General features: G+C 37.0%; 1 protein-coding gene across 5 annotated transcripts in view; it reads right to left on the reverse strand.

The window, feature by feature from the left end:
• cadm2a (cell adhesion molecule 2a) overlaps positions 1 to 24,851 on the reverse strand; it is a 670,454-nt gene that overhangs the window by 446,232 nt on the left and 199,371 nt on the right. The gene's annotated exons all lie outside the window — the stretch shown is intronic.

Genomic DNA, 24,851 nt, shown 5'->3' on the forward strand with positions numbered 1-24,851 from the left:
GATAAATATATCATAATCACTTACTCCCAGTGTTCGAATTGAGGAGGGGCTGGGGGACCTCCTAAGCCCTGAGGGACCCCTTATAAAGCACAAAAATATAAATTGGGGGTCCCCTGGTTTTTATTACAATTTAAATACTTTATTTCTCACGCGATAATGTCCATTATTTGTCCCACTTTCGCAATAAACAAATCCAAAAGATTTTTATCTGAAATAACTGTAACTCAAGTGTGCCTCACGCTGTTTTCTGGAGGAATTGACAGATGGGTTAATATCTCTGTGTTTTCTGTAAGAATCTTTAGTAGTCTTTAGGGTTAGGGTAACTATTATTTCACACCAGTGGCAAGGATGCCTACTCAGATTGACGGCTGGTTATGTCTTATACAAACAGTTCGAAAGAAAAATCACTTCTGTAGCTTTAAAAAGATTAATTATATTTAATTTATACATTGAAGATACTATTTCTGTACCTAATTATTACTGTTAGATGATACTTTATTTGCAACTTTGTTCTATTCTATTTTTATATGCTTAGTTTGTTCTTATTTCATTCACCCCCAGTTTTGCTGATGTGAAAATCTTTCGATCCATGACTTGAAAACGCAATGTAATCCATTTAGCCACTGCTATATTGTAAAATGATGTACTTTGAGAGTAGGCATTTCACCAAGGTCCATTCAGTTTAAAATTTTTGACGTCACCACTGTTAAAATGGTTAGGGTTTGAGTTAAGGGTAATTTGGGGTTTCTTTGATTAAAACCAGGTTCAGGTGATTGCTGATCCAGGATCACATCTTACTTTATGAAATCACAGCGACCCTATAATGACGGGGTGGGGCTTGGCCGGAGGGCTACGATAGGGGACCCCAATAAGATTTGGCATAATTCGAACACTGCTTACCCCTATGTCGTTCTAGACCACCAAGTCCTCCGATTGTCTTCAGAACACATTTTTTAGATATTTTTGATGAAAACTGTGAGGCTTGTGTCTGTCCCATAGACTGCAGTTTGATTTACACAGTCAAGCCCAGATTAGAATAAAAGACATTGCCAAAATCTATTTTCTTGGACTACAACAACGCACAGATTGTAGGCAACAGATTACTTCCTGGAATTGGCTATGTAGTAAAGACCGAGATTATCATAATTCCTCCCACTTAGGACTCACAGCCTGTAAGTTAACTCATGTTAGCATTGCATTGTGAGCAAATCTTTCAAACATGGTAAGGAGCATTACATTTCCGGCTGACGTCAGAGGTTTTCAGGCCAATCACAACGTACAAATTACTCTACTGAAAAATCTAGCAAAGACCAGCATAAGCTGGTTTTGGCTGGTTTAAGGTGGCAGTAGCTGGTCTAAGGTGGCAGTAGCTGGTCTAAGCTGGTCCTTTCAGCCTGGCAAAGCTGGTCAAGCTAGTGGGCTAGCTGGTCTTCCAGGATGATCAGCTAACTCCAGCTAGACCAGCTTAAAAAGTGACCAAAACACAGCTAGACCAGCTTAAAAAGTGACCAAAACACAACTAGACCAGCTTGCTACACCAGAAATACCGGCTAAAACCAAGCTGGCAGACCAGCTAAAACCAGCTCACACTGAAAAAAAATGATTTATTGAATTTAATCAATTTTTTTAAGGTAAGTGGTTGCAATCAATTTATTTAAGCTACATTTAAACAAAAGTTTTATATTTTATTTTACTTTACTAATCTTTTTTGTTTAAATGTAGCTTAAATAAATTGATTAAAACCACCTACCTTAAAAAATTGATTAAATTCAATGAATCATTTTTTTCAGTGCACCAGCTTATGCTGGTCTTAGCTGGATTTTTTAGTAGGGTAGCTGGCCAATCAGGGACAGCGTTTTTCAAATCGATGAGTTTTGCACAAAATCAATGTGTTTTAGAAAGAGAGTGAAATCTAGAGCTACAAAAATGTATGGTATGCGGAAAATAATGTGTTTTTAACCAATAATCCACGCGAACACATTGTATTATACCAAATACACAAAATAACAAATCATACAAATGCACATTAGGCCATGCACACACTTCTTGAACCAAATAAATATACAAAACATTACTTTTCACAGTAATTACCAACCTTAATGGGCCGAACTGTATTTATGATGATAGCACGTTTAGCAATGTTGATGGAAGTTCGTGCAACCCAAATCCCAAGCACATTAACAATGACAAATATACACGATGCCTCCTTACCTACAATGCTGCGTGAATTATCCATCAACAAGTCTAGTTTGCCAACCAAAACAAATCAATTGCTCATGTCAAAAGATTGATGTTCACCTCTTATCAAAGGAAAAAAGGATTTGCAGAATCTGAATTACATATAAGAAGTAATTGATTCCCTTCCTTCCGCCACCCAAAATTAATGGGTTGTGTGAACAAACACTGCAAATTAGGAATTACATAAAAGTCACCAAACAACAAACAAACAGATTTGCTGCCAGATGAAAAATATAAATTTCTTTCTGTATTTAAAGATTAGGCCCTGAAATAAAGCATAGCCCCGACATCGAAACCACACTAAACATGCTTTGATTTTGTCAACTTGAATAGCGTCTGTGTGTTCAAACATATTCATTTTAATTGTATTGACTTTGGAGCTACTTTTCCATTACAGGCATCTAATCTCACTATTCTATTAGTGCTGTGCGGTTGGGTCGAGACAGAGGAGATTGCTTCTCGGGACGCATCGAGCAAGACATGCCGCATTAGTAGCAATCAAAACAACATTTCCATGAGATATGCGGGTGCTTTAGACTAGGATAAATCCACAGCTGTTACATTTGAGCAATAGCGTTAAATTAAACAAACAGAGATCCAGGAAGATCATAAATGAACATATCACACAGGACAGGCCGTTGGTAGAGAGACAGAGAAGAACGGAGAGGTAGAAATTCACGCTGGTCTTGTTTTGGATGTTGTCGTTTTTTACATGGGGCAGAGAGCGTGATCTTGCACAGCTGTTAGCAGGCTCCTGCAGTTTTAGACAGGACCTGTTTATTAAATGTTCATACTGTCAGCCTAGATCAACATTTCACTCCTCTATTTAGTGGTGTACCTGGGGAAATGGTGTAATATATATGGATGTCCGACTTTTAATGGGCTGAAAACTGATGAGTTAGCTTATATACCCTAAGCATATGGTGTGTGCCGAGTATTTGACTGATGAGGCGAAAAGTTTGATACGCAAATACTGTAACAAACACTTTTTCACACAGGGAGACGGAGTCCATGATGTTTGAAAGCCAATGTTTATGTTTGAAATCACCTAAACAAACACGCCCCTACCCCAATAGAATCTGGACCTTCTGTTGATAGACCCGCCCCACACATACGCAACCCGGCATTTGATTTGATTTGATTGGCTATAAGTGTGTTTTGGTAGTCGGCCCGTCTCCTTTTCCAACGCGTTTTTCAAACATCGTGGACTCCGTCTTTAATTATATACACTCACCACAAGGATTATGAGGAACACCATACTAATACTGTGTTTGATCCCCTTTCGTCTTCAGAACTGCCTTAATTCTACGTTGCATTGATTCAACAAGGTGCTAAAAGCATTCTTTAGAAATGTTGGCGCATATTGATAGGATAGCATCTTGCAGTTGATGGAGATTTGTGGGGGCACATCCAGGGCACGAAGCTACCATTCCACCACATCCCAAAGATGCTCTCTTGGGTTGAGATCTGGTGACTGTGGGGGCCATTTCAGTACAGTGAACTCATTGTCATGTTCAAGAAACCAGTTTGAAATTATTCGAGCTTTGTGACATGGTGCATTATCCTGCTGGAAGTAGCTATCAGAGGATGAGTACATGGTGGTCATAAAGGGATGGACATGGTCAGAAACAATGCTCAGGTAGGCCGTGGCATTTAAATGATGCCCAATTGGCACTAAGGGGCCTAAAGTGTGCCAAGAAAACATCCCCCACACCATTACACCACCACCACCAACCTGCACAGTGGTAACAAGGCATAATGGATCCATGTTCTCATTCTGTTAACGTCAAATTCTGACTCTACCATCTGAATTATCTCAACAGAAATCGAGATTCATCAGACCAGGCAACCTTTTTCCAGTCTTCAACTGTCCGATTTTGGTGAGCTTGTGCAAATTGTAGCCTCTATTTTCTATTTATAGTAGCGATGAGTGGTACCCGTTGGGATCTTCTGTTGTTGTAGCCCATCTGCCTCAAGGTTGTGCGTGTTGTGGCTTCACAAATGCTTTGCTGCATACCTCGGTTGTAACGAGTGGTTATTTCAGTAAAAAGTTCCTCTTCTATCAGCTTGAATCAGTCGGCCCATTCTCGTCTGACCTCTAGCATCAACAAGGCATTTTCGCCACATACTGGATGTTTTTCCCTTTTCACACCATTCTTTGTAAACCCTAGAAATGGTTGTGGGTGAAAATCCCAGTAACTGAGCAGATTGTGAAATACTCATCTGGCACCAACATGCCACACTCAAAATTGCTTAAATCACCTTTCTTTCCCATTCTGACATTCAGTTTGGAGTTCAGGAGATTGTCTTGACCAGGACCACACCCCCTTAATGCATTACAGCAACTGCCATGTGATTTGTTGATTAGATAATTGCATTAATGAGAAATTGAACAGGTGTTCCTAAAAATCCTTTAGGTGAGTGTAAATCTTTATTTAAAAACTGCATGTCATGTTCACTTGTGTTATCTTTGATTAATATTTAAATTAGATGATCTGAAACACTAAAGTGTGACAAACATACAGTCTTTATAATGTATTTCCAAGCGGATTCATTCCACTGACACTAAAAGACAAAGACCTAGACCAGAAACATCCAAACTTTCAAAATTGCCATATCCGAATGAGTTCATGAAATACCAAATGCCAGAACGGTGGCGACATATTCTTTATCCCTTTGAAAAGGAGCCCGCAGCTCCATCACTTCCTGAAGTGACTATTTCTCTCCCTCTTTTTTTCTCCGCTCCGCCTTTGAGAGAAGGAAATTAGCCACAATGATTTACTCCTGTCATGTCTCCAGGGCTATTCTGCTTCTAATGGACTCATTTACCTTGTTTTAATCACAAATTCACAGCCTCGTCTCCCGAGTCCCCTGACGCACTCAACAACTTCCCTGACTTTGATATTCTCAAGCTGAAAATGGAGGGGCAGGACACATCTCTCCCATTGAGATTTAGAGCGGGATCTACATCAAGCATCTTTTCAAGGCTAAAATGAAGAGGATTTGTAATCACTTTTAAGATTCGCCCTTATATCCTTTGCCTGTGTTTGTGTATGTTTGTGATCTTACAAAAACTAGCTATGATATTGTATGCTTTATGTATTTACATCTTACACAAAGCACTAGAGTTGTTAAATGCTATTGGTGTAGTATCTTATTGGTTAAGGATCAGGACCGCTAGTAGAGAAAGGTTTAAATCCATAAGAGTGAAACAAATAGGACAACCATAAAGCAAACCGTTTTATACTTAAGTCAACTCTGGAAGAGCTTTACTCTAAAGGGATCTGTCAATTAGTATATACTAACTCAAACTGGCTTCAAATGTGTCTGCTAATTACTAAATGAAAGATCAGGAATTACTTGCACACTTGTAAACATATGGCTGAAGGCACATTAGCACTAATGTTGTTGGAAGGCAGTCGCGACTGCTGAATCACTATGTTTCTTCAAAAGCAAAGGCTCAAAATTATTTTAAATACTTGTGTAGGCTGTATAATGCATTCAGCTGCACAATCGCAGTGAATTAAAAAACAACTACATGTAAGCCTGGTGTGTAATTTCGCATATATGTATATATTTGCCCTTCTCTCAACCCACAAATAACTCAGTATACACCAGTATGTCTAACCTATATAGCACAAAAAGCCGAACTTTAAACATCTTTCCATGATCAAGGGCACCAAGCACCCTTTCCCATAGGCTGACTGATCCCGAACTCACATTTGAGCTTATGAAACACAAGTACAAGGATACTGTGGGGCGTACTACTGAAATAAAGCCACAGCAACAGAAGGACTCAACGGCAAGATTTAACGTAACAAAAGGCTTTGAGCATCACGGCCCAATAACAGCTAGCCATTTTATGAACCGGTACGGTAGGATGCATAAAGAAAAACCTAAGATTATGTCTCTTCGCACACTGCAGCGTAATTTTGGTTGCATGGATCACATATTCGGCATCAACCCGATAGCTGAATGGAGGCGTGGGGGGATTTTCTATTGAATCCCGGTTAAGCATGGGATCACTGCGGTGCCGAAACAGCTTGTCAACACGGAGCTGTGTTTATATTCTTCTTGAAATCGTTCAGAGGATGTCTGACTGCGTGCTCCTTTTTTGTAAGTTTGCGGCAGTAGAAATAATCTTGTGGATGATTTTGGGCTTCTTTCTCGCGTATGGTTTTCGTTTCTAATGACCGTGTTGCTAAGCAGAGAAATCAATGACTGTCTGCCATGGATAACGATCACTGTTTATTATGGGGATGTGGTCTAACATGAGAGGGAGAGAGAAAGAGAGGAGGGAAAAATGAAAGATAAAATGATATAAGGCAATGCAGAAAAAAACATGCATGGTAGAAAGGAAACCAGAAAGCAAGGCAGAAAGAAAGAAAATATGGGAGGAATGAGGAAGAAAGTACAAAAAGAAAGAAATAAAGAAAAGATAGGAGGAAGGAGGAAGAAATTACAAAAATAAATAATCAAGTAAATAAATAAATGTAGAACGAAAGAAAGAAAAGAACGAAAGAAAAAGAGAAAGTAAAGATGAAAGAATCGAGAAATTATCCAAATAAATAAATAAAAGATGGATGAAAGAAAGGAGGGAGAAATTACAAAAAGAAAGAAAGAAAGAAAGAAAGAAAAGATGGGAGGAAGGAGGAAGAAATGACAAAAATAAATAATCAAGTAAATAAATAAATGTAGAACGAAAGAAAGAAAAGAACGAAAGAAAAGATGAGAGAAAGAATCGAGAAATTATACAAATAAATAAATAAAATATGGATGGAACAAAAGGAGGGAAAAATTACAAAAGAAAAAAAAGAAAGAAAGATGGGAGGAAGTAAGGGACATAATAAAAAGTAGGGGAAAAAAGAAAGTAAAATGAAAGACAGAAAATATGGGAGGAAGGAGGAAGAAATTATACAAATAAATAAATAAATAAAAGACGGAAGGCAGGAGGAGGAAATGACAAAAATAAATAATTAAGTACATAAGTAAATAAATAAAAAAGTAAGAGAGCAAGAACGAATAAAGAAAGATAAAATAATACAAATAAATAAAAGATGGAAGGAAGGAGGAATAAATAAATAAATAAATAATGAAAAAAGAAAGGGAGAAAAAAGAAAACTAATATAAAGCAATGCAGAAGAAGAGCAAGCATGGTAGAAAGGAAGCCAGAAAGCAAGGCAGAAAGAAAAAAATGGGAGGAATGACGAAGAAAATACAAGAAAGAAAGAAAGAAAGAAAGAAAGAAAAGATGGGAGGAAGGAGGAAGAAACTATACACATAAATAAATTAGTAAAAGACAGAAGAAAGAAGGGAGAAATTAAAAAAATAAATAAGGAATTAATTAAATAAATAAATAAATATAACGAAAAAAAGAAAAAAGAAAGAAAGAAATAATCAAGAAATTATTCAAATAAATAAATAAAAGATGGATGGATGGAAGGCATGAGAGAGAAATTACAAAATAAATAAATAAAAAAGACAGAAAGAAAGAAAGATGAAAGAAAGTAGGGGAAATGATAAAAAGTAGAGAAAGAAAAAAAAAGAAAGAAAGAAAGAAAGAAAGAAAGAAAGAAAATAGGAGAATGTAGATGAAATGATAAAAAGTAGACAAAAAAGAAAGAAAGAAAGTAAGTAGGGGAAATGATTAAAAGTAGAGAAAGAAAGAAAGAAAGAAAGAAAGAAAGAAAGAAAGAAAGAAAGAACGAAAATAGGAGAATGTAGGGGAAATTATAAAAAGTAGAGAAAGAAAGAAAGAAAGAAAGAAGGTAAGAAAGAAAGAAAATAGGAGAATGTAGGGGAAATGATAAAAAGTAGAGAAAGAAAGAAAGAAAGAAAGAAGGTAAGAAAGAAAGAAAATAGGAGAATGTAGGGGAAATGATAAAAAGTAGAGAAAGAAAGAAGGCAAGAAAGAAAGTAGGGGAAATTATTAAAGTAGAGAAAGAAAGAAAGAAAGAAAGACGGTAAGAAAGAAAGAAAGAAAGAAAGAAAGAAAGAAAGAACGAAAGAAGGTAAGAAAGAAAGTAGGGGAAATGATTAAAAGTAGAGAAAGAAAGAAAGAAAGAAAGAAAGAAAGAAAGAAAGAAAGAAAGAACGAAAATAGGAGAATGTAGGGGAAATTATAAAAAGTAGAGAAAGAAAGAAAGAAAGAAGGTAAGAAAGAAAGAAAATAGGAGAATGTAGGGGAAATGATAAAAAGTAGAGAAAGAAAAAAGAAAGAAAGAAAGAAAGAAAGAAAGAAAGAAAGAAAGAAAGAAAGAAAGAAAGAAAATAGGAGAATGTAGGGGAAATGATAAAAAGTAGAGAAAAGAAAGAAAGAAAGAAAGAAAGTAGGGGAAATGATTAAAAGTAGAGAAAGAAAGAAAGAAAGAAAGAAAGAAAGAAAGAACAAAAATAGGAGAATGTAGGGGAAATTATAAAAAGTAGAGAAAGAAAGAAGGTAAGAAAGAAAGACGGTAAGAAAGAAAGAAAGAAAGAAAGAAAGAAAGAAAGAAAGAAAGAAAGAAGGTAAGAAAGAAAGTAGGGGAAATGATAAAAAGTAGAGAAAGAAAGAAAGAAAGAAAGAAAGTAGGGGAAATGATTAAAAGTAGAGAAAGAAAGAAAGAAAGAAAGAAAGAAAGAAAGAAAGAAAGAAAGAACAAAAATAGGAGAATGTAGGGGAAATTATAAAAAGTAGAGAAAGAAAGAAGGTAAGAAAGAAAGAAAATAGGAGAATGTAGGGGAAATGATAAAAAGTAGAGAAAGAAAGAAAGAAAGAAAGAAGGCAAGAAAGAAAGTAGGGGAAATTATTAAAGTAGAGAAAGAAAGAAAGAAAGAACGAAAATAGGAGAATGTAGGGGAAATGATAAAAAGTAGAGAAAGAAAGAAAGAAAGAAAGAAAGAAAGAAAGAAAGAATTGGGACATCGCCTTAAAAATCAAATTATGGCAGGTACTATTTCTGTCTGATCCACCTCAACATTTTTTCGCTGATGTTCCCTTGATGTCAGTTTTTTCTCCCAAGGCCAAACCGCATCTAAACCTGATTTAGGACATGGTTAGGGACAAAAACTACTTCAAATATGATTTTCTTCCCTGAAGAAACTTACTCCATTATAAAAAAAATAAATGTTCTTATAAGAACCGCGAGGAAGATAAAATAGCACAACACTGTATGTTTACAAATCAGGCATGTCACCAAACGCTCTATAATCTCATCCAATCAACAACGTAGATGTGCTTCATGACTTCTGATTGTAATTTCACTCATATTACACAGAATGATTCACAATCTATGCTAATTAGACCCCACAGTCTGACTCGTAAAGCTATTTATCCATCTTTCCAGACGCCGGCGAACGCAGCGGCATTTATGTTTATTGTGATAAAATGCAAACGCGTTAAGATTTTGTATTCAAAACACAGCACATCATTTCGCATCTTCATGCTTCTTGACTATACAAAAAGCATACGCTTTCTATCCAAAAGTGAAAGTTGCAATTTCAAACTAATATTAGTTACATTCATTTATTTTACAACATTACTCATTTATTTATTACAGCATTGCCTTTTTTTTCCAATGTGTACTGTGCATCTTTGCTTTTTCACTTAAAAAAAGATGCAAGAAGGTAAAGCTGTTTTCTCCTTGAAAATCAAACTACTCTATCTGTCTTCACACTGGGATAAACCAAGAGCACGCTGTGGAAATGACTTCCCAGCATCTTCTTCCAGGCCACCTGCTGAAATCTCATATGTTTTTTAGAAAGGGAAAAATGCACTTTGAAGGGAACAACCACTTATCCATCCGTCCCCTTATAAATGATTGAGTAAGCACTTTATTGCAGACCTACCAATATGCCAGGCCAAATCTGGTCATCGCTGTGAACATTGCGCTATGAGGTTAGACAGGCGGAGCAAGTGTCCGTTCGGTATTTGGGACCGTGACAACATACAGACTTGGCAGGAGCTACTGGAAAATTTGGGTCGTGTTTTATATTTGTGGTACACCAGAACTAAACTGCAGTGTCTGTCAGGCTGTGTTTAAAGCATCTCTCTTTTCTGACGTTCAGCCTATATAATCATATACTACAGCTCTGGTTTTGAGTTGGACAAAAATATGATTGTTTAAAGCTACAATCAGTAACATTTTTTAGTTAAACATGAACGAAAATCTGTTATTGTGCGAGTACATTAAAAATCACTGTACTCTATACTAATGATTTATAATTTGAGCTGCCTGGTCCAATTTCATGGGAAATGTCAGTTTAATGTTATTCGACTTCAACCAACGTAAAGATAATTTTAGGTTTCAAACAGAAATGGCAATATAATGGCCCAAGTTATGGATTGCAGCTTTAAGGATCATGGTGTTACATAAGGAAATCTGTATTTGGATGGGGAAGCAGCTTGTGTCGTTCAGAATGAATAATGCATATAAATAGGTCTCAAAGCTGATCCAGGGTCGTGTTTCGTATTTGAAAGATGGAGAAAACCAAATGACCAAAGCTCATTTCCTTGTTCCAAACTAGTGTTTAAACTGGATGAGACTCACAGACCAGACAAAGACAAATCCCAACCCACAACTTTACATATAAAGTCTTCAAATGAATTGCAATTGCAATGCAGAAACCCATCAATCTCAGCTTTGTGGCAGCGTTCCATAAACAGACTTTACATTAGCATTACGTGTGCACTGAACAAATCCATTAACACCTCAGTGTACGTCCTTGTCTTATTAGAGTAACTTAACAGCAGGAAAATAATGGCACTACATGAGGGTTTTAATATAACGGTTAATTAGTTTGAGTCAGAGCGTCTTAAGATCTCTTCATATCTCCTCAAGAGCCTGGATTCAGTTCAATTCTTTTACTGACTGCTCCTTTATAATGGATTCAGTCAATCACTTTTATTGCTGAGACATTTTGAAGTTACGTTTTTGCATACATTCCTAATAAAAAATAATTATGTTACATGATTAACTATGAAAAAAATAACTTGTTAGTCATTGTGAGACCTTTGCTAAGTGTTACACAATTCTAAAGCAAATTTTTGCATACAGTTAAAAAATACTGGGTTATTTTTAACCCAGCGTTGGGTCAAAAAATGACAAACCCAGCCTTTGGGTTAAATTAACCTATATTTGACCCAACAATGGGTTAAAATAGCCCAACAGTTTCTCTTTATAATATACTGTAGTTTGCATTCAATGCATCTTGTATAAATGTGCTATGTGGTAATAAAAACATAACAATTCATAACAGTATAATGTTTTTTTACATAAAATAATCTTACTCAAAAGGAGAAATTATAATTCATATCCTTTTGACAACCATTATTTTTCTTGTTTCAAGTGTAAAATTAAACAATAAGTTATTGTGTCATTTTGCTTCTTAAATGGGCACTCCACTTTTTAAAAAAATGCTCATTTTTCAGCTCTCCCAGAGTTAAACATTTGATTTTTAACATTTTAAAACCATTCAGCTGATCTCCGGGTCTGGCGGTACCACTTTTAGCATAGCTTAGCATAATCCAGTGAATCACATCAGACCACCAGCATTGCGCTCAAAAATAACCAAAGAGTTTGGATATTTTTACTTTTTAAAACTTGACTCCTCTGTAGTCCATGTACTAAGACCGACGGAAAACCAAAAGTTGCGATTTTCTAGGCCGATATGGTTAGGAACTATACTCTCATTCTGGCGCAATAATCAAGGACTTTGCTGCCGTAACATGGCTGCAGGAGGCGCAATGATACCACGCAGTGCCCGAAAATAGTCCCCTGCCATTGAAAGTTACTAACGGGATCACTTTTGGCCATTATGTAATATCACTACGCCTGCTGCAGCCATGTTACAGCAGCAAAGTTCTTGATTTTTACGCCACAATGAGAGTATTATTCCTAGCCATATCTGCCTTAAAAATCACAACTTTTAATTTTCTGTCGGTCTTAGTACACGATGTAACTACAGAAGAGTCAAGTTTTAAATAGGAAAAATATCCAAACTCTTTGGTTATTTTTTAGTGTGATGCTAACTGTCTAATCAGATTCAATGGATTATGCTAAGCTAAGCTAAAAATGGTAGCGCCAGACCCGGAGATCGGCTGGACGGATTGCAAAAAGGTAAATGTTTAACTCTAGGGGAGCATAATTTCAAAAAAAGTGGAGTGTCCCTTCAAGCAAATATGTATATATGTTTTTAAGGATAATAATAACAAAATTAAAGAATATAATTTTTGCAGTGCCACTACTAGAGAAACAAACATACTATTTAAAGGGACAGTTCACCCAAAAATGAAAATTCTGTCATTATTTACTTATTTTCATGTTGTTACAAACCTGTAAAAAAAATTTGTTCTGCAGAGTAAAGTATTTGTAAAGAAGCAGGAAACTGAAGCACCATAGTAGGAAAAAATACTACTATGGAAGTCAATGTTCAAAATGGGTTTGGTCACAAACATTGCTAAAAAAATCTTTCTTTGTTTTCATCAGAACAAAAAAAAATTAGTACAGGTTTGTACCAACTTAAGTGTAAATGATGACGGGGTTTTCATTTTTGGGTAAACTATTCCTTTAATTCCAATTGGTGTCCCTGAAAACAAGTAATTTTCAGTAAAAGACTGAAAAAGACATTTAAAAATACGATTCAATCCAGAACCTTAGCTAATTTTAGTCTATAAAACATCTCAGAATACAGACAGTAAGTGCATAGTTTCAACACCTCCAATCAATTATGCTAACCAAACTTAAAACAAAAACTAACCGTATAATGTCTGACCGGCCCTTCCTCATAATCCTAAGTGTTAAAAGGCCACTTCCAGATGTCGATTTTAACCTATCTTTATAGGGTCACGTTCACAGGCCACTGCCCTGTGCGATGAAGTCAAATATAGATCATAGGAAGGATGATTAAACATGGATTAGCTTCACTGTCATCCAACACTGAGAAGATGAGAGGAGGGAGGCAATGCTCTGTCGAACGAAAACCAGTTGCTTCAGAAAACTGCAAAACTGCTACTGTAGGCTGATGATAAAAAGAGACGCATTTTGTGTGTATAATGAACATAATCAGCATATCTGAGCAATGAATCAACAAGTGGCTGTTCGAATCCAACATGAGGGATGAAAGAGAATATGTGACAAACACAGGCGATATGACAACATTCAGAAATGGGTCCCGATTATCCTATTCACACCTGCTGCTAACATCCATCTCAGGTGATGTGATCGCAAATGGTCAGGTAAGAGGAATCACTTGTCAAACTTGACAGTAATGTGTGTTTCTATGGCAAATGCTAAGAAAAACTACAACACGGCAGTATCGGTGCAGGAATATATATGTGATTTTCAAATTGAAGTGTTTTGAAGCTTATTTATTGATCTGCTGTATGTACAGTAGCACTGTGCAAGCAAAGTCAAATGCATGCTAAAAGATAAGTGAACCTCCTTCAGACTGATCCCAAAAAAATCATTGTCTTTACTCAAGAAGGTAAGAACCAATGTGGTTTTTAGTGTGTTTAATAGTCAACAAATAGTTAAACTAGGTATGCATGCATATTATCATCTATTATTTTAATGCTATAAAACATTGTGCTTAAGCTTCATGCTGACTGCAGGCCTGGTTAAATTCTCTGTTGTTATGATTGGTGTGTAATTGCAAGACTCAATGTGAGATTCGAGTGTTTCAGGCAGTGAGGGCATATAGAGGACACACCTTTTGGTTTCTCCTTACTGATGTATCTGCATGAAGGGCCATTATCTCCATTATGCTGTAGGCTGGAGCATCATCACCCATATACATGGATCCTTATGCCATAATAATGCTCACACATACATGCGAGTGGTTCAGAAGTACCTCTCTTTCACTGCCCTGCGGTGCACTGCCCCGCAAGTGCTTTAAACTTGCTGGTTTAGTTGCTTATCTAACTTTACTGAATACTGATTTTGTCTTTTTTGCTTTATATGTGTTATTAACCACGTTGAATTTGTTGGTCATGCCAGGATTCATTCACTGAACTTTACCATTTGGGAGACCTTTGATAGCTATGACAAAGGTTTCATTCGTATTTACAATATCGCCTAAATGTTTGCGCACTTAAAGTTAAATTCAAGTTAAATATCAAAATGACCCCATGATGTACTTACGCTCAAGCAATCAATCAAGATACATATGTCCAAATCCCACATAATGTGTTAAAGGATTAGTCCATTTTCTTAAAAAAAAGAAAAAATCCAGATAATTTACTCACCACCATGTCATCAAAAATGTTGATGTCTTTCTTTGTTCAGTCGAGAAGAAAATTATGTTTTTGAGGAAAACATTCCAGGATTTTTTTCAATTTAATTGACTTTAATGGACCCCAATAATTAACAGTTTTAATGCAGTTTAAAATTGCAGTTTCAATGCAGCTTCAAAGGACTCTAAATGATCCCAAACGAGGCATAAGGGTCTTATCTAGTGAAACAATTGTCATTTTTGACAAGAAAAGTAATAAATGTGCACTTTTAAACCACAACTTCTCGTATTCCTCCAGCTGTGTGACGAGCCAGCGCGGCCTCACGTAATTGCGTAATGACATCGAAAGGTCACGTGTTACATATTTGAAACGCATTTTAAACAATTAACTTACACAAAGACATGAATTAGGATCATTCGACATACAACAACGTCAGAACGGTCCTCTTTCTACACATTGGGTTTCGGTACGTCTTCCGTGACCTCTTACCGGGATGACGTATTACGGGAGGTCGCGCTGGCGCATCACAGGGCCGGAGGAAGACAAGAAGTTGTGGTTTAAAAGTGCATATTTTTTATTTTTCTTGTCAAAATTGACAATCGTTTCGCTAGATAAGGCCCTTATGCCTCGTTTGGGATCGTTTAGAGTCCTTTAAAACTGCAATTTTAAACAGCATTAAAACTGTTAAGTGCTGGGGTCCATTAAAGTCCATTAAAATGAAAAAAATCCTGAAATGTTTTCCTCAAAAAACATAATTTATTCTCGCCCGAGCAAAGAAAGACAACATTTTGGATGACATGGTGGTGAGTAAATTATCTGAATTTTTTTTTAAGAAAATAAACTAATCCTTTAAATAGCATAACAAATGAATGCATCCTTTCTTAGAGTGTATGTAATATAATATATGAGGAGATCGGATGCAAAAGCCCCTAAATTCCACCTCCTTCAAAACTGAGATAATGATGTCATAAGCACCTCTTCACCGTCTAAATCGACTGTACATTCCAGTTCATGAAATACACATTCTGTTCCATTTCCAAACTCACAGCCATCTGATGTTTATCAATAATACATCTTTCTCTCTCTCTTATCTCCGAACTCACAGCCGGCACACTCGAGACGCTGGGAGAGCAGCCGGGTCAGCTTTCACTTCTTCAGCCCGTTTCATTTTTTACCTCTATATTAAGCTCTATTCTGCAGAAGGAAACCTGATCGCATTGCCCAATACAACACTCTGCCTTTCTAAGACTTTCACCCACTTACACAGAATACAAGCAAGGTCTTCAGCCCAGACAGCTATCTTCATGCTACCTTCATGCGGTTGCACAAGCAGTGTGAATGACAGGACCTTATTTGTATCCCTAAAAACATCTATGACCTCCTGTCCACCGGAGGAGTTCATGAGTGAGATGTGCAATGTTAGTCTAAACCCCTTACTGAAGTTTTGAATTGCCCTACATTTTTGTGTTCATTGTGTTCTCAGCTCAGTTGGGAAAGCATCACATCAGCAACGCCAAGGGCATGTGTTTGATTCTCAGGAAACACACAGACAGATAAAATATGTATAGACTGAATGCACTGTCTGGCAAATGCATAAATATAAATGCAGTGTACTTACAGTGTACTCGGGGGATACATTTTATTGACATGTGTTCCTGAGGACTGAACCCATAATCTTGGCATAGCAAGGTTATGCTATAGAAACGTCAGAACTTGAGTGTATTTACTGTCGCAAACCTTTAAAAAAGCACCTTTCATTACAGTATGAATCAGTAAATGTGCCGATGTTTCTGCAACTGTATCCTAACATTAGGATTGGTCGAAAAAGCACTAGATACAGTAGGGAATGTTTTGGGCATTGCAGGGACCAGTGTCAGAAAACATGCAGGTGACATCTAAACGTTTCAAAATTGTTCGAGGTTAACCGGACCATCAAAACTTATTAGAAAGAGACAAAAATATCATACAGATAACTTTCACAAGATTTCAAATCTGCCCAAACCTCAAGGTCTGTCAAAAGATTAATCGTGATTAATCGCATAAAAAAATAAAAGTTTGTATTTGCATAAAATATTTGTGTGTTTATTGTGTGTAATTATTTTGAATACACTGTATTAATACACACATACATGTATACATTTAAGAAAAATGTATAGCTTATTTTTTAATCTATGAATAATATAAAATATATCAAAATCTCAAATCTCAAAAAAAAAATACACATATATATATATGTAAAACTTTCTTAAATACATACATGCACACTGAAAAAATGATTAATTGAATTTAATCAGTTTTTTTAAGGTAAGTGGTTGCAATAAATTTATTTAAGCTACATTTAAACAAAAAGATTAGTAAAGTAAAATAAAATGTAAAACTTCTTTTAAATGTAGCTTAAATACATTGATTGCAACCACTTACCTTAAAAAAATTGATTAAATTCAGTAAATCATTTTTTTCAGTGAATATGTGTGTATTTATATATACAAAATAATTACACACAGTGCACACACCTATAAAACAAACTTTTATTTTGTATGTGATTAGTCGCAATTAATCTTTTGACAGCCATAAAATAAACCCTTTAAATGAAAGTGGTTATTAAAAAGGCATATTTACTCATTGAGCCCATCCACAAAATATGCCAGTCTTGCTACTGTTGACTTTATAAAAGCTATTAAGATGTTAAAGTAAAAAGGTAAAAAGTGTACAATTTAAATAAAATAAAATAAAATAATGAAAAACGCTTTAAATGAAAACATAAGTGGAGTTATAATTCAAGCTAAAATATGTTTTTGTTTATCACTAAAAAACAGGTTTGAAGTATTCAGTTTTATAAAAATGTGAGTGCAAATTGCGGTAAGCATATGCTTAATTATATTATTATAAGGGGTCCTTAACTCATTCCCCGCTAGCATTTTTTTAAAAGGTTGCCGCCAGCATTTTTTTTGTGATTTTCACAAAAGTTTCACAAAATACCTTCCAGGAAAATTTTCTTCTACAACCAAATAAACATACAAATATATCAAATGAAAGAACAGACCATCTGCTTTCAAACAAACAAAACGGGAAAAAAATGTTTCTTACTATCTTCATTTGTTCTCTTTGTAACCTCTTAAATATGGGTAGGTTTCTTTTTCATTTTAAGGAAAAAGCTGAAATAATTGCATTTTTGTAAAGGTATTTTGTTAGAGATCAAATTCAGAATGATTATCAAAACATAAACATTAAATTCATTTTTGCTTCAGTTTTTTATAAATTGGGTAAAAGCGATTATCCATCTAGTGGATAATAGCGGAATTACAGATTACTGTAAAAACTCGCCAGGAAAGCGCTGTGGCAGGGAAATGTTTTCTCTTAATTGATTAGATAACTCGTCAATGGCGGCGAAAGAGTTATCCCCCGTAAGGGGTTCCTGGAACCCTCTAGTCAACATTTAAAGTGGATCAAAACCTTTTCTAAAAGTTGTCTTAAAACCAATACCCAATACCCGTTCTTTTCTTATGAGAACTTTGATGAACGTTTTTGATCCACTTCAAATGTTGACTAGCATAGTTTGAGAACCCCTGATCTAGAGTATCAACAAATGTTCCTCTATCCCCCCTCAGACTACATCTATCCCCTTGTCCTTTGATAAAGGTGTGTTAGAAGGAAAAACAGAAAGAGATGCCAGTGACTGAATTACATTATCGACTCGACGTGGCAGTGGAAACTGTCCGAGGAGTGAAAGCGACTGCTGTTTGGCAACGTTCAGAGCTTCGTTCCGGGCAAATCAAACAGCTATCGATTCGTCTTTTCGTATTTGTTTCAGCAGAATCACCTTCGGCACCGCTCCCAGGGACTCAATGCGAGGCGGATCCGGCTACGACAAACAAACAGCCGTTTAACAGATAATCACTGTGCAATCACAACGTCGATGCCAAAACTATTTGCAAATATCAATCCGGAGTAAACAACAGCCAAATCAGGACGGTGATACGAAACAGAAATTTGATGGGTACCGTCTTATTAACGCCGCCGGCTCGGTTAATGACTAAATTAGCCCGGCTATGAACCCAGATCGAAGGCTCGCTCTCTAAGACTCTCCGGGTGTGTTTGTCTCCCCTGAGACTCCACTGTAGATCTTATTTTCTCCTAATGAAGATGTAATTCTGGCACTTGGCTGAAGGCTGGTGCGTGGAGACCGGGCTGATCCACTTCCCGAGCGCTGCCCGGCTCTTGTCAGATAATCTGCAGCTCGTCGCTGACCGCAAATGAGTCTATTCCAACATCTGGGTCCCGCTGGGAGTTTAACTTATTAGTGTTCACCAAGTGGTAGTTCCAGAAAGGCGACACACAATGGACCCTGCGCGTAAGACCTTGCGAGGAGATTACATGAGCTTTAATAACGTATTTGCCGAAATGAAAGACTCTGAAAGTCATTGCTGTCCTCTTTTATTTTTTTAAAACAAAGAAACAAACATTGTTATAGCAAGGAAGGGTCTTAGAATCATTAAATATCATGAACAATACTGAATGTAGCCCACATACCATATGGATATCTGGGCCATTGATACAGTCATGGCCACACACCACACTTCCATGCAACCACGAGCATCAAATAGCATGCCGGTTTATGCATTCAGCCACAGATCCATTGGTCTAAACTTCTTCTGACTTTTCCAATGAAACTCAATCAGAGTGTTTGTCAGCTAATAGCAGCCTGTGACTGAATCACAGTGTGGCTGACTAAAAAAATCTCCCCAATGTAAATGTGTCTGCTCAGGGTCAGCCACAAGGATTCTCTGTAATTGGTACCATTGAACAGAAGGCCTTGTCAAGCAACTGAGGCTTTATTTCCATAGAGACGGCTCATCTGTTGCTATAGTTTCAACACGAGGCTTTTTCCTAAAGCTGAGGAGAAAATATGAGTATTGTCCCCTAGGATGTCTTTCGGGAAAGATGAAAAAGCAAATATGTTTGCTCTGTTGGAGTCGGGGAGGATGCTTATAAAAGTCAAAGGATTGAAAAAAACGAGTGAATGAAAAGATGAACGCTTTGATAAGCCGACGCAACACCTTTTCAGAACACAGTCCATGTTTTTTTCTTCTTCTTCAAAGTGGCTGTTTCTCTAGACGCCGCTGAGAATAGCAAATACCTGTAAGTATGAAGGAAAATAAAAAGAGGTCGAGAGAAAGTCTAGAAGTATCAGACATGCATTTTTTTTTCAGTTGGAATAAAAGTCTTTGGTTATACAATATATTAATAATAGTTCACTCCTTAAACTAAAATGATATTTTAAAGAACCTTTATGCAGTTCTCATTTTTGGGTGAACTTTTTTTAACAATTTACTAGGCTAAAGGCCTATTCCATGTCTCTATACCATGTCTCCACAACCAAGAATGTTTAAGGGGTTATGTATTGATGAAAAGTCAGGGATGGGGATGAGGGGAAAGGATAGAGTTGGGTCAACCAGGGCATTTTATGACATTGCCAGGAGACACAGGTTGGGTGCCATCTTAGCATAGTATGCACTTAGGACCCCACAATACCAGCTGGAGGGAAAGAGAAAGGAAATGGAAAGGATGGTAAAAAGTGAGAAAGGGGACAATACGAGAGAACTAGACCAACGGTACTAGAAGGGCGGTCTGATTTAGGAAGGTTTTGGGAAGTCAAGTAATTGGTTGAGGCTTGGCCCTGCTCCCGAACCTCAGTTAACTAGCTAACTTCCTCAAAATAAAGTTGCTTGATAATGCCATAAAAGAACCATTTTGGCTGAATGTTTTTTTTTTTTTTTTGAGGAACCAAAAATGGTTCTTCCATGGCATCGCTTTGAAGAACCTTGTAAGCACCTTTGTTTTTAAGAGTGTAGATGGCAAAAGAAAAAAAATCCTTATTATGAGGTAATCAGAGAAGAACCAACACACAAGAGTCAATACAGGAGTCGATAGGTCAAACATGAAAGTCAGTAGTGATCAATAATTATGGGATGTTTTCCTGTCATACTAAGAGGTTGTGCACACCAAAACCTTTAAACATGGCAAAAACTTTTGAAAACGCCGGGAGGACACCAATTGCCAGCTGTTTTTTCATCCGAGAGCTTTTTAGCTGTGATACTTGAGCTGTGAGCCGGGTGGTTGTTGTGATACATGTCCCGCCCCTCCTCCACTGTGATTGGACGGCCTTGTGAGAACTGACATTGACTAGCGGAGCTTTCAAAGTTGAATCTCTTTCAACTCTCGACGCTCAACGCAGAGCGTGGAAAAACCGCCGAGCGCCAGCTTATATGAAAAACGCAAAGTTTCCATTGGAATCTAGGGCCCTATAATTTCCGCGATCACGGAATCGCGGACGGAATCGCGGAATTGGCTAATTAACACGGAATCTAGCATAAACGCGGAATTTCGCGGAATTTTACATATTTTGAATAAAATTATGTTTTTGTGTGGGAGACGAATGTATGTCTGGGGGAAATGCAGACCGCGGGAAGTAAATCTGGGCGACACGCCCCCTCCCGTCGTTTCAGACCTCCTCCAAAACACTGCAACCATGGCGAAGCGGCTCTCCACGACTCAGCTTTCGTCAGCGAAAAAATTAAGAAATTCGACGCTAAGCACTTAGTTCCGAGCAGGTCTCACATGACATTTATGTGACCGGACAACTGTTAGTTTGGAAGTTTAGTCAACACTCTGTTCACGGTGAGCGCAAAGATACATGCACTCTCTCATCCATGTCTGTCTCACTGTACCTCTCTCATGTGCACGCGCTCATGCATCTGTCCGAAGTGCGAACACAAATCCTCATGTATTTGTTCAGTTTTATGCATTTCAAGCGAGCTGAGGCAAACTAACTATCCCTCGCATTTAAAATATAATCATCTGCATCATGGCGCCGCTCTCTGTCTCTCTTTCGCTCGCACGTGCAAAGAGCTGCGTGCTCATGCTGTCCTAAGTCAGATCACTATCCTGTGTATGTTTGTAAAGTTATATGCATTTCAAGCGATTGTGTATAAAATATGTATCGCGTTCCGCTGGATTGATGTGTTTAAGGCACCTCTGAAGGCACCACTGCTTTGACACCTTGTTGTAGCCTCCTGCAACAACACTAAAAAAAACAATGCATTGAATTGAGGTGTGTGTGCGCGTGAGCGCGCGTGTGTATGTGCGTGTGTAAATGCATCTTTTATAGTCATTAAGTAATTCTGTTATCCAGTTTTCCCCCAAATCATTTACATTTTAATCATTAACATTAAAAGGCACACTCTTTTTATGACTAAAATAAAAGTAAAGGGTAAAAAATATAATTGCCAAAAATTAAAACGGATAAAACAGAATTTGCAAAAATTAAAACGGAGAAAACGGAATTTGGGAAAAAATAAAACGGAATTTGGGAAAAAATAAAACGGATTTTATAGGGCCCTAGGAATCAATTTAAAACATGCGCCTGCCGCGGGCGTAAAAACTTTGGTGTGCTCGCCCCCTAATGGCATTTTTCCATTACATTGGGTCGGGTCAGTTCACTTTTGTGGGCTTTTCCATTGGGTACAGTACGTAGTAACCAATACGTATTTGGTATCCCTTCAGTTGGGGTTTTAAGCGATCTGAACTGATATTAAAATGGGACATTAAACATTGTAGATCACTGATTGATCTGAGAGAATCGTTACTACCAGCGCTATCTGCGCTTTGTTGTAAGTTCCCAAACTCCCTTTTAGTGGTGAAAAACCTCCACAGGATGAGAATTAGGAAAACCAGTGTTTTCCAGACTTTAATTTTGAGGCGGCACATCCGGGACGCGTACGTCCGCATGTACAGTATGCATAGCATTTTTGCAACTTAAATGAGGCTCAATCTGTAATTCCTGTAAAACCTATGTTATAGTTTATATAGGTTATAAAAAGAGAACAAATGAAGATAGGATAACACGTTTTTCCCATTTCGTTTGTTTGTTTGAAAGCAGAAGGTCTGTTCGTTCATTTGATATATTTGTATGTTTGTATATTTATGGAAGAAAATTTTCCTGGAAGGCATTTTTTTTAAATTTTGTGAAAATCACCAAAAAAATGCAGGTAGGCAACTTTAAAAAAAAAAGGCTGGAGGGGAATGAGTTAATAAGCACTCCTGATGAACAAGTACATACATGGTTAGCCTGAAAATGTCATGTTAGTTGAAGATCTCAGATGCTGGCCTTGCCTTGATACTGTTGGATGTAATTGCATTTGAGTTTTGTAAAGGAAATTGAAACTGATCTCTGTTGGCGTTTAGACTACTGGGTGAAGTCTCATTACATGGCTATTATAATTCATAAGGCAACCGGGCTTAAAAGAGTGTTCGAAAGATTAATTAATGACACTCGGCACTTCAAACTTCGCTGATCGGTAATAAACTGACTGAATGGAATTGTAAGGCAATTAATAATGTTCATGTGCACATTTCCCATGAGCTCCCTCGTCTGAAACGAGCTGGTAACAATACAGTTTAATGACTATTATATATTATCTAGTGTGTATACATCATCATAATCCTATACCCTGCCCTTTTGGCTGCACAGATGAGCTTTACAGAAGATCCCATCGCTGGAAAAATACATAGATTTCAGTTCAGTAGTTAAAACAGGATGGAGATTCTTATGAGGACTGAAATGAGGTGTGAAAGTGCAAAGCAATTTTAACTGCCATTTATCTTTAAAGAAAATGTTAAATGAATGAAAAACTAGAGAGACTGCAAATCTGATTTGAGCCTGCCAAATGCTTACCACAATCAATTTGAAAGAGAAAAGCAATTGAAAGCAATTAGTCTAAGTGAGCTGAACTGGGTCTTACATCACTGTGAACTCTGCTGTTAGTATCGCCACTAACACACTCTGAATAAATAAGTAAATCAATTCATCTTTGTACATGTATTAAGCACTGTTCTTACACTCGAATCTGTAACAATGGCTTCCACAAAACACATTTTTCAAGATTGAAGAAAATAAAATAATAAAGTATACAGCGGGGAAAATAAGTATTTGACACATCAGCACAAGGGGATTTCTAAGTGGGCTATTAACAAAACATTTTCACCAAATGTAGCCATCAAGCCAAATATTGAATTCATAGAAAGAAATCAGAACATTTAAGTATACAAGTTGAGTCATAATAAATAAAATAAAATGACAGAGAATAAGTATTGAACAAACTTTATTTCATACTTTGTAGAAAAGCCTTTGTTGGTGATTACAGCTTCTAGACACCTCTTGTATGGAGAAACCAGTCGTCTGCATTGCTCAGGAGTGATTCTGGCCCCTTCTTCCACACAAACGTCACGCCCCTTTATCCATTTTCGGTTATCCGCGAGTGATGCGCGGTGACGCATGGCTAAGATGACGATGGCAGGCACCACCTACTTTAAGCTTCAAAAAAGCTCGTCACAAACCTATGAGTGACATCACGGACACTACGTCCATATTTTTTTACAGTCTGTGGTTTTCTCCCTTGATTCATTTAGTTTAGGCATCTGTGAACACGGCACTGCGCCTAAACAAAGTGGTCTCGGCCCGATTGCACACAAACTCTGGAGCAGTTTGGTATAAGTGTGATCCAAGCAATCCAACCCAACAAACCAATGAATCTTATTGCTTTATTACCATGAACATACCTGATAGCTCTTTGGTGACACATTCAAACGCCAACGCCATTCAAATCCAAAGCATACCTCTTCCTTATAAAATGTCTCCAGAATAGGTACATGGTCCCGCCTAAGTTTTGATTCCTCCTCAAAAGAATGAAGTAATATAACCGCAGTTAAAAAAGCCACACAATAATCCAGTAAAGCTACTGTCTGTCCATCCTGATGGACAATATGAGCAGAATCCCAGAAAATAAAGAGATACACTCTGACCAACTAAACGAGAGTTTACTTTCCCCGCCAGCGTTTAAAAAAAAAGTTGCCAGCCAGCGCCGGCATTTTTCATGATTTTCACAAAAGTTTAATGCCTTCCAGAAAATTTTCTTCTTTAAATATACAAACAAACAATATAGCAAATGACGTTACTTCCGGGTTGGATAATATCGGTATTGCGGAAAGCCAGAAATTCTCGTCATTGGCAGGGAAGCGTTTTCTCTTAATTGACAAGTTATCTCGTCAATGGCGGTGAAAGAGTTAACAAAGTCTGGTTCGGAAATATTGCCTTGTGAATGCAAACCGAACCAAGATGAAATTGCAACATTGTAGCCATTTAACCCACGGATTCGAAACAAATCAATTGATCGACAGGTCTGAAAACGGTTCATTTACGATAAAAACAATATTAAACTTGTATCAATATCTTTGTAGAATTGTAGAAGATATTTGTAATCAAGCAGGAAACAAGAGCTACACTGACTTCCAAAGTAAGGAAGAAAAATACATTTAAAGTCAATGGTGCCTAAAAACGGTTTGG

Source organism: Misgurnus anguillicaudatus, chromosome 12 (assembly GCF_027580225.2).
Source record: "Misgurnus anguillicaudatus chromosome 12, ASM2758022v2, whole genome shotgun sequence".
NCBI lineage: Eukaryota > Metazoa > Chordata > Actinopteri > Cypriniformes > Cobitidae > Misgurnus > Misgurnus anguillicaudatus.